General features: G+C 43.4%; 4 non-coding genes across 4 annotated transcripts; 2 read left to right on the top strand and 2 right to left on the bottom strand.

The window, feature by feature from the left end:
- The first annotated feature begins 945 nt into the window (after positions 1-945).
- On the top strand, positions 946-1,019 carry TRNAK-CUU. Its single transcript has one exon. It is a non-coding gene; the product is annotated as a tRNA-Lys (tRNA).
- A 5,602-nt stretch (positions 1,020-6,621) lies between these two features.
- Positions 6,622-6,705, bottom strand: TRNAV-CAC. The gene has a single exon. It is a non-coding gene; the product is annotated as a tRNA-Val (tRNA).
- A 521-nt stretch (positions 6,706-7,226) lies between these two features.
- On the top strand, positions 7,227-7,300 carry TRNAN-GUU. The gene has a single exon. It is a non-coding gene; the product is annotated as a tRNA-Asn (tRNA).
- Positions 7,301-7,644: 344 nt separating this feature from the next.
- Positions 7,645-7,728, bottom strand: TRNAL-CAA. Its single transcript has one exon. It is a non-coding gene; the product is annotated as a tRNA-Leu (tRNA).
- Positions 7,729-10,532: the final 2,804 nt, after the last annotated feature.

Here is a 10,532-nt window from a genome sequence, read left to right as displayed (position 1 = left end):
GAGGGAATTTGGCATTCCGTATATGGGTGTGTAAACGTCTCCCTAGTAGACGTGTTTTAATACTGTGAGGCTGATGACGATACGTAACGGATTAAAATAGATAATATCTACTAGCTGTTGGAGAGAGGAACGAAACAATCCTAATAAGGGTGCTAAAACCTCTTCCCTATAGGCGCGTTTCAAAAGTGTGAGGCTGATGACAATACCTAATGGGCAAAAATGGACAATGTCTGTCAGCATTACGCTTGGACTTTTACAAATGATATCAAAGCTAGTCACTAGACGATGTGTCAGTGAGGACACTTGACCATTAGAAGGGGTCGATAGTGAGATCCCACATTGATTAAAGAGGTGAAGAAACATTTCTTATAAGGGTCTGAAAACCTCTCCCTAGTAGATACGGTTTAAAACCGTGAGGGAGATAATGAGACGTAACGAATGAAAGTAGACAATATCAACTAATGGTGATCTTGGATTGTAACAAATGATTGGCTGGAATAACTCAGTTGGGGTTGGTGCTTCTCCCTAAATTTTTCAATCAACTTTGCTTTGCTTTGCTTTGTGTTAAAGTGTGAGAGTTCCCACAGAGAGTTGGTGTTCAACAAATGATACATAAGGAACGAAAGTAGACAATATCAACCAACGGTTAGTCTCATGGTCCCAAGAAATACAAAGTAAATACCCTCCACCCTACTTAGTTGTGTTAAAGTGTGAGAGTTCCCACAAGGAGATGTGTTCAACAAATGATACATAAGGAACGAAAGTAGACAATATCAACCAACGGTTGGTCATAATAAAGTGTGCGAGATGGAAAGTAGACAATATTAACTAATACTAATCTTGGATTATAAGAGATGATTGGTTGGAATAGCTTAGTTGGTTAGAGTTTGTTGGAATAGCTTAGTTGGTTAGAGTTTGTTGGAATAGCTTAGTTGGTTAGAATTTGTTGGAATAGCTTAGTTGGTTAGAGTTTGTGGCTCTTAACCACAATGTTGGAGGTTCAAGCCCTCTTTCTAGTGATGAGAATGAGCACTCGAATTGAAGTTACCATGAAAGCCGTGGAAGGCGTCACGGCTGGACAAACTAGTGCAGGATCCAACAAACTAAGGTTCCCAGACCCTAGAGCCTTCAAACGGAATCGGGACGCCAAAGAGTTGGAGAACTTCATCTTTGACGTCGAACAGTACTTCAAAGCCACAACGGCTTGTACCGACGACAAGAAGGTGACTGTAGCCGCGATGTATCTCATAGACGACGCCAAATTGTGGTGGCGTACGAAGGTGCAAGACATCGAGGATGGATTGTGCACCATTGACTCATGGGAGGACCTCAAGAGAGAGTAAATAGTAGCCCTGAAACACACTGAAAACATACGGGACTAAGTCAGACAGTTCTCAACCCTGATGCTTGATATCAGGGGCACAAGAGAGAAGGACAAGGAGATAATAGAGAAAGGGCTCATGTTCGTAGATGCCACAATAAACTCTCAACCGAGCAAGAGCACTCTGATAGACTCTGGAGCAACCCACACCTTCATTGCCGATCAAGAAGCCAGAAGATTGGGACTCACCATAGGAAAAGACCTGGGGAAAATGAAAGCTGTCAACTCCGAGGCCTTGCCTATTGTGGGAGTTTCCAAAGGAGTCCCCTTCAAAATAGGGGATTGGACTGGAGAGCTAGACCTTGTCGTGGTTCGCATGGACGACTTCGACGTGGTACTTGGGATGGAGTTCCTCCTAGAACACAAGGTCATCCCAATGCCATTCGCAAAATGCTTGGTGATCACTGGCCGTAACCCCACAGTAATACCTGCAAGCATCAATCAACCAAGTAATCTTTGAATGATCTCGGCCATACAGCTGAAAAGGGGACTCGCACGAGAGGAACCTACATTCATGGCCATACCACTGATAGAAGAAGCAACCACCGAAGAGACTGTCCTAGAGGAAATCAAGGAAGTACTAGACAGCTATACCGACATAATGCCAGAGAGTCTACCACAAACACTACCACCTCATCGAGGCATTGAACACGAAATCGAACTCCTCCCCGGGGTTAAGCCGCCAGCGAAGAACGCATACTGGATGACTCCGCCCGAGCTAGCCGAATTGAGGAAACAACTGGACGAGTTGCTGAAGGCGGGATTTATTCGCCCGACAAAGGCACCTTATGGAGCCCCCGTACTGTTCCAAAAGAAGAAGGATGGGACGTTGCGTCTGTGCATAGACTATAGAGCCTTAAACAAGGTGACGGTACGCAACAAATATACTCTGCCGATAATATCCGACTTGTTCGACCAACTTCACGGGGCCAAGTACTTCACGAAGTTGGACTTACAATCAGGATATTATGAAGTACGTATTGCCGAAGGGGACGAACCCAAGACGACGTGCGTAACAAGATATAGGGCCTTTGAATTCCTAGTAATGCCCTTTGACTTGACAAACGCCCCAGCTACGTTCTGCACGTTGATGAGCCAAGTTTTCTACAAATACCTGGATCAGTTCGTCATAGTATACCTCGACGACATTGTTGTTTACAGCACAACCCTCGAGGAACACAAAGTGCACTTAAAGCTAGTGTTTGACAAGCTCCGGCAGAACCAGCTGTATGTGAAGAAGGAGAAATGTGCATTCGCACAAACATGCATCAACTTCCATGGACATGTCGTCAGATGTGGACAAATTAGTATGGATAGCGACAAGATAAAAGCTATCCAAGAATGGAAGGTTCCTACTTCCGTATCTGAGTTGCGGTCCTTCTTAGGACTAGCCAGCTACTATAGGCGGTTCGTCGAAGGGTTTTCACGACGAGCCGCCCCATTGACAGAGCTGTTGAAGAAAGACCACCCTTGGTCGTGGTCAAATGATTGTCAAATGGCCTTCGAAAATCTGAAAACAACCATGACGAGGGGTCCTGTCCTCGGGTTGGTAGACGTCACAAAGCCATTTGAAGTTGAAACCGATGCTTCCGACTTTGCTTTAGGTGGGGTCCTTATTCCAGAAGGCCACCCCATCGCTTATGAAAGTCGAAAGCTCAACGATGCCGAACGAAGATACACTGTCTCCGAGAAAGAAATGCTGGCTGTAGTCCATTGCCTTCGAGTCTGGAGACAGTATCTCTTAGGATCACAGTTTGTAGTGAAGACGGATAACAGCGCCACTTGCCATTTCTTTGATCAACCAAAATTAACAGCAAAACAAGCCCGGTGGCGGGAGTCGTTGGCCGAATTCGACTTCAAGTTCGAACACAAAGCAGTAAAGAGTAATCAAGCAGCCGACGCGCTGAGTCGGAAGGGCGAACATGCGGCCCTGTGCATGTTAGCCCATATTCATTCAAGTAAGATCGATGGATCGATGCGCGACATCATCAAGGAACATTTACACAAAGACCCATCGGCCAAAGCTGTTGTCGAACTAGCTAAGGTTGGAAAAACACGACAGTTTTGGGTTGAGGGGGACCTCCTGATAACCAAAGGAATCAGATTGTACGTCCCAAGAACGGGGGAACTGAGGAAGAAGCTCATTCAGGAATGTCATGATACCTTATGGGCCGGACACCCTGGGTGGCAAAGAACATACGTCCTAATAAAGAAGGGGTACTTCTGGCCAAATATGCGAGACGACTTCATGCAATACACCAAGACGTGCCTCATCTGCCAACAGGATAAGGTCGAGAAAGCCAAAGTCTCTCGACTCTTGGAACCTCTACCTGTGCCAACAAGACCCTGGGAAAGTGTATCTCTGGACTTCATAACACACCTCCCAAAAGTCGGGGAATATGACGCCATCTTGGTTATTGTAGACCGATTTTCAAAATATGCGACATTCATCCCCACTCCCAAATTATGCTCGGCGGAACTCACAGCCCAACTGTTTTTCAAACACGTTGTAAAGCTATCGGGCATTCCGACGAGCATCATCAGTGGTAGGGATGGCAGATTCATTGGGACATTCTGGACTGAGTTATTCGCTTTCTTGGGAACAACCTTAAACATCTCCTCGAGTTATCACCCTCAAACCGATGGACAGACAGAACGGTTCAATTGCTTGCTCGAAGAATACTTACGTCACTTCGTCGATGCTCGCCAAAAGAACTGGATACAATTGTTAGATGTCGCCCAATTTTGCTTCAATTGTCAAACAAGCTCGTCTACAGGGAAGAGTCCCTTCGAAATTGTAAGTGGACGACAACCGGCCTTACCCCATATTATTGATCATCCTTATGCAGGAAAAAACCCTCAAGCTCACAACTTTACAAGAGAATGGAAGCAGACGACAGATATAGCCCGGGCATATTTAGAGAAGGCTTCCAAGCATATGAAGAAATGGGTGGACAAGAAGCGTCGCCCCCTTCAATTCCGTGCAGGAGATCAAGTCCTTATCAAGCTGAGACCAGAACAGATCAGATTTCGTAGCCGAAAGGACCAGAGACTAGTTCGTAAATATGAAGGCCCGGTTGAAGTCCTTAAAAAGATCGGGGCTACCTCCTACCGAGTTGCACTACCCGCATGGATGAAAATCCACCCCGTCATTCATGTGAGCAACTTGAAGCCCTATCACCCTGATCCAGACGACGACCAATGAAATGCAACCACAAGACCGAACATTGATCTGCAGCAAAAAGAAACAAAGGAAGTGGAAGAGATCCTAGCCGACAGGGTTAGGAAGATAGGAAGACCTGTACGAACGATTCGTGAATTCCTTATCAAATGGAAGAATCTCCCTACAGAGGAAACAAGCTGGGAACGCGCCGAAGATCTGAACTCCGCCGCCACCCACATCGCAAGGTATGAAAGTAGTCGGTTGACAGGGACATCAACAAATTAGGTGGGGGAGGATGTCACGGTCATGCTTGTCCAGGGCATGTTGCCCATGGCTGCATGCCCATGACAAGCCAAACCCTTGTCATGTCTTTGCATTCTAGTGTTTTTCCTTTTGTAATTCTAGAGCGTAGGACACCTTAAAAATATCATGTCTAGGCCTGCCAAAACTAAAATGGCCCAGAATGTACTATAGGGGGATATGACTAGTCGTCAACTTCTCCCTACCCAAGGTTATATATGCTAAGCCGTTGTTATCTTTCTCTTGCTTGCTTATATAACGTCTCTTTCTAAAATCTCTCTTTCTAAAATCTCTCTCTCTCCTCATTTTCTAAAACCTTCTTTTAAAATCGAGGCTAGAGGCTCGACCGTACGTCGCTTGGCCGTAGGCGACGCAAGAACAAATTGGCTTAACTCACTTGCCGCTGGAGAGTGAGTGCCGCACAATCGCTAGTCCGCTGCCTTCAAAAGTGCGATTGTGTCACTTGGCACTCAGAAGGGGTCGATAGTGAGATCCCACATCGACTAGAGAGGTAAAGAAACATTTCTTGCAAGGGTCTGAAAACCTATCCATAGTAGATTCAGTTTAAAACCGTGAGAGATACCGAGACGTAACGAACGAAAGCAGACAATATCAACTAACGGTAGTCTTGGATTGTAACAAAATATTGGCTGGAATAGCTCAGTTTGCACCAGGTTGGAGGTTCAAGCCCTCCTTCAATCAACATCGATTTGGGATGGTCTCATATACGAGAACTGAGAAAACAATCATGTTTTGACGCTTTTAATGTTCACAATTGATATCCACCACGGAACGAGTTTCCTTTCTTAGCGTTGAAAAGTTAGACACGAGCCCATAACAGTGGTAGTAGATATTATCCACTTTGCCACGAGTTTTGCCTAACCAATAAACATCGATGGATGTTAGAAGTGGGATTTGAACCCACGCCCTCTTACGAGGACCAGAACTTGGCTGACGCGTTTTAAAACTGTTTGGCTGACGATGATACGTAACGGATTAAAATAGATAATATCTACTGGCTGTTGGAGAGAGAAACGAAACAATCCTAATAAGGGTTCGAAAACCTCTCCCTAATAGGCTAGGCGCGTTTTAAAACTGTGAGGCTCATGGCAATACCTACTGGACAAGAATGAACAATGTCTACTGGCAGTGGGTTTAGAATTTTACAAATGAAATAAGAGCTAGCCACTAGGCGATGTGCTAGTGAGGATGCTTGGCACTCAGAAGGGATCGATAGTGAGATCCCACATCGATTAGAGAGGTGAAGAAACATTTCTTGCAAGGGTCTGAAAACCTATCCATAGTAGATTCGGTTTAAAACCGTGAGGGAGATATCGAGACGTTACGAACGAAAGCAAACAATATCAACTAATGGTGGTCGGTCTTAGATTATAGCAAATGATTGGCTGGAATAGCTCAGTTGGTTAGAGCCTGTCAAGGTCGGAGGTTCAAGCCCTCCTTTTAGCGATGTGTGTATGAAGCAAGCCTTATAATTGTGTTTGGTTCTTCTCCTCCCTGGTAGAAATTTTCAATCAACATCGATTTGTGATGGTCTTGTGTACGAGAACTAACTAAACAATCATGTCTTGACACTTTTAAAATTGTGTGAGTTCAAAATTGATATCCACCACGAAACCAGTTCCATTTCTTAGCGTAGAAAATTTCGACACAATCCCATAACGGTTGTTAGTAGATACTATCCACTTTGGCACGGTATTAGTAGATATTATCAACTCTGGAATGAGTTTTGCCTAACAATAAACATGGATATCCATGTCATCAGAAGTGGGATTTGAACCCACGCCCTCTTACGAGAACCAAAACGTGAGTCTGGCGCCTTAGACCACTCAGCCATCCTGACTACTAATTGTGCATTCCTAGATTAGTTTGGGAGGGGAATTTATCATTCCGTATATGGGTGTGTAAACGTCTCCCAAGTAGACGCGTTTTAAAACTGTGAGGCTGACGACGATACGTAATGGATTAAAATAGATAATATCTACTGGCTGTTGGAGAGAGGAACGAAACAATCCTAATAACGGTGTGAAAACCTCTCCCTAATAGGCGCATTTTAAAACTGTGAGGCTCATGGCAATACTACTGGGCAACGATGAACAATGTCTGCTGGCAGTGGGCTTGGACTTTTACAAATGAACTCAGAGATAGTCACTAGGCGATGTGCCAGTGAGGACTCTTGGCACTCACAAGGGGTCGATAGTGAGATCCCACATCGATTAGAGAGGTGAAGAAACATTTCTTGCAAGGGTCTGAAAACCTATCCATACTAGATTCGGTTTAAAATTGTGAGGGAGATACCGAGACGTAACGAACGAAAGAAGACAATATCAAGTAACGGTGGTCTTGGATTGTAACAAATGATTGGCTGGAATAGCTTAGTTGGTTAGAGCGTGTGGCTGTTAACCACAAGGTTGGAGGTTCAAGCCGTCCTCATAGCGGATGTGTGAATGAAGCATGCATTATAATTGGGTTTGGTGCTTGTCCTCCCTGATAGAAATTTTCAATCAACATCGATTTGTGATGGTCTCGTGAACGAGAACTAACTAAACGCTTGTCCTCCCTGATAGAAATTTTCAATCAACATCGATTTGTGATGGTCTCGTGAACGAGAACTAACTAAACAATCATGTTTTGACACTTTTAAAAAGCAGTGCTGAGTTCACAATTGATATCCACCAAGGAACGAGTTCCATTTCTTAGCGTTGAAAAGTTCGACACAAGCCCGGTAGTAGATATTATCCACTTTGGTACGAGTTTTGCCTAACAAAATAACATTGATGGATGTCAAAAGTGGGATTTGAACCCACGCCCTCTTACGAGGACCAGAACTTGAGTCTGGCACCTTAGACCACTCGACCATCCTGACTACTAATTGTGCATTCCTTGATTGTTTTAGGAGGGAAATTTATCATTCCGTATACGGGTGTGTAAACGTCTCCCAAGTAGACGCGTTTTAAAATTGTGAGGCTGACGACGATACGTAACGGATTAAAATAGATAATATCTACTGGCTGTTGGAGAGAGGAACGAAACAATCTTAATAAGGGTACGAAAACTTCTCCCTAATAGGCGCGTTTTAAAACTGTGAGACTCATGGCAATACCTCCTAGGCAAGAATGAACAATGTCTGTTAGTAGTGGGCTTGGACTTTTACAAATGAAATCAGAGCTAGTTACTAGGCGATGTGCCAGTGAGGACTCTTGGCATTCAGAAGTAGTTGATAGTGAGATCCCAAATCATGAACAATGTCTGCTAGCAGTGGGCTTGGACTTTTACAAATGAAATCAGAGCTAGTTACTTGGCACAACAAATGAAATCAGAGCTAGTTACTTGACACAACAAATGAAATCAGAGCTAGTTACTAAGCGATGTGCCAGTGAGGACTCTTGGCATTCAGAAGGAGTTGATAGTGAGATCCCAGATCATGAACAATGTCTGCTAGCAGTGGGCTTGGACTTTTACAAATGAAATCAGAGCTAGTTACTAGGTGATTTGCCAGTGAGGACTCTTTGCATTCAGAAGGAGTTGATAGTGAGATCCCAGATCGATTAGAGAGAACGACGATGCGTAACGGATTAAAGTAGATAATATCTATTGACTGTTGGAGAGAGGAACGATGCGTAACGGATTAAAGTAGATAATATCTATTGGCTGTTGGAGAGAGGAACGAAACAATCCTAATAATGGTGCGAAAACCTCTCCCTAATAGGCGCGTTTTAAAATTGTGAGACTCATGGCAATACCTACTGAGCAAGAATGAACAATGTCTGCTAGCAGTGGGCTTGGACTTTTACAAATGAAATCAGAGCTAGTTACTAGGCGATGTGCCAGTGAGGACTCTTGGCATTCAGAAGGAGTTGATAGTGAGATCCCAGATCATGAACAATGTCTGCTAGCAGTGGGCTTGGACTTTTACAAATGAAATCAGAGCTAGTTACTTGGCACAACAAATGAAATCAGAGCTAGTTACTAAGCGATGTGCCAGTGAGGACTCTTGGCATTCAGAAGGAGTTGATAGTGAGATCCCAGATCATGAACAATGTCTGCTAGCAGTGGGCTTGGACTTTTACAAATGAAATCAGAGCTAGTTACTAGGTGATTTGCCAGTGAAGACTCTTGGCATTCAGAAGGAGTTGATAGTGAGATCCCAGATCGATTAGAGAGAACGACGATGCGTAACGGATTAAAGTAGATAATATCTATTGACTGTTGGAGAGAGGAACGATGCGTAACGGATTAAAGTAGATAATATCTATTGGCTGTTGGAGAGAGGATCGAAACAATCCTAATAATGGTGCGAAAACCTCTCCCTAATAGGCACGTTTTAAAATTGTGAGACTCATGGCATTACCTACTATAGGGGGCCATGCAAATGCAAACACATGCAATCATGATTTAAGGACATATCTCTAATCATCTTAAGGGGTGCCTCGACAAATTGGATGTGTAGTACTTCCCTACACACAATTCACACGTGTGAGTGTGAATCTCCAGGGCGCTCGCACACCTTTTGTCCCTCTGGTCAAGCTAATCTGTAGCGACGTCCAGAGGTCAGCGAAACTCCATAGTGTCATGCACCTCATGAACACCCTCATCTGTGTGCATTTGTGCTCGTGCACATTCGCACTCATCATCATACTGTGCGCATCCGCACTCATCATCTCTAAAGGAAGTAGCCCTATGCTTATGATTATACAATATGCATGAGGTCCCTCTAAATCCATCATAATGTCTCTTCTGACACAACCTTCTAGTCTCATCTCTTTGTTAATCTAGGTAATACATACTCATGGATATTTATATTAATATCATTTTCATGCTCTTAGAGTTGTGTCTTATGTCGATCTAATGACATGATGCAATATGGCACTCATCATCATATAACATGCTCAATATGCTCAATATATATATATATAGAGAGAGAGATGTAGATATATATATATAACTCTATTTTTATTAAGATTTCATTTTCTAGTATTACAATCTTAAGAATTTGATGGAATTATTTGAAGTGACAGTATTTCGTGCTTTCTTGCCATTTGATATTTAATTTGAAGTGGTGCAATGGAAGAGGGGTGTCCCTCAGAGAAGGAAGTATTACCAGGCCTTGAGCAAATTGAAGAAATTCTTCTGACGGGAGAGAAAACTGAAGAGATTCTTCCACAAAAGATGGTGGAACAAACGGTACACATTTGCTAAAGTGTTGATGTGCCTAAAGATTCAAGTGATGCTAGTGTTGGTGAACAAGAAGTGACTCAACCAAGCGAACCTAGTGAAAAACAAAGGGCACCCAACAACTAAGACAATTAGAAATAATCCAAAAGCCATGTCTAGAGTATGCCAACACAACTATTGTAGAAGACGAAGTTAATAAGCAAGAGATATATAAGGATGTGTCACAAAACTCGGTTTGGCAAAAAGTGATGGAGGAAGAAATTATAGCCCTGGAGCAAAATCAAACTTGGGAACTAGTGTCAAGATCAAGAGATGTTAAATCTATCTTTTGCAAGTGGATTTACAAAATAAAGTATACCCCGGATGGATCAATCGTGAGATACAAAACTCAGACTGTAGATCCAAGGTTCTCTCAACAATATGGACTAGACTATGATGAAACATTTAGTCCAGTGGCAAAGATCATTATTGTACAAGTTCCTTCAGTACTTGCGA

Source organism: Cucurbita moschata, unplaced genomic scaffold (genome assembly GCF_002738365.1).
Source record: "Cucurbita moschata cultivar Rifu unplaced genomic scaffold, Cmos_1.0 Cmo_Scf00095, whole genome shotgun sequence".
Taxonomy (NCBI): Eukaryota; Viridiplantae; Streptophyta; class Magnoliopsida; order Cucurbitales; family Cucurbitaceae; genus Cucurbita; species Cucurbita moschata.
This window is presented reverse-complemented; position numbering and strand designations above follow the sequence as displayed.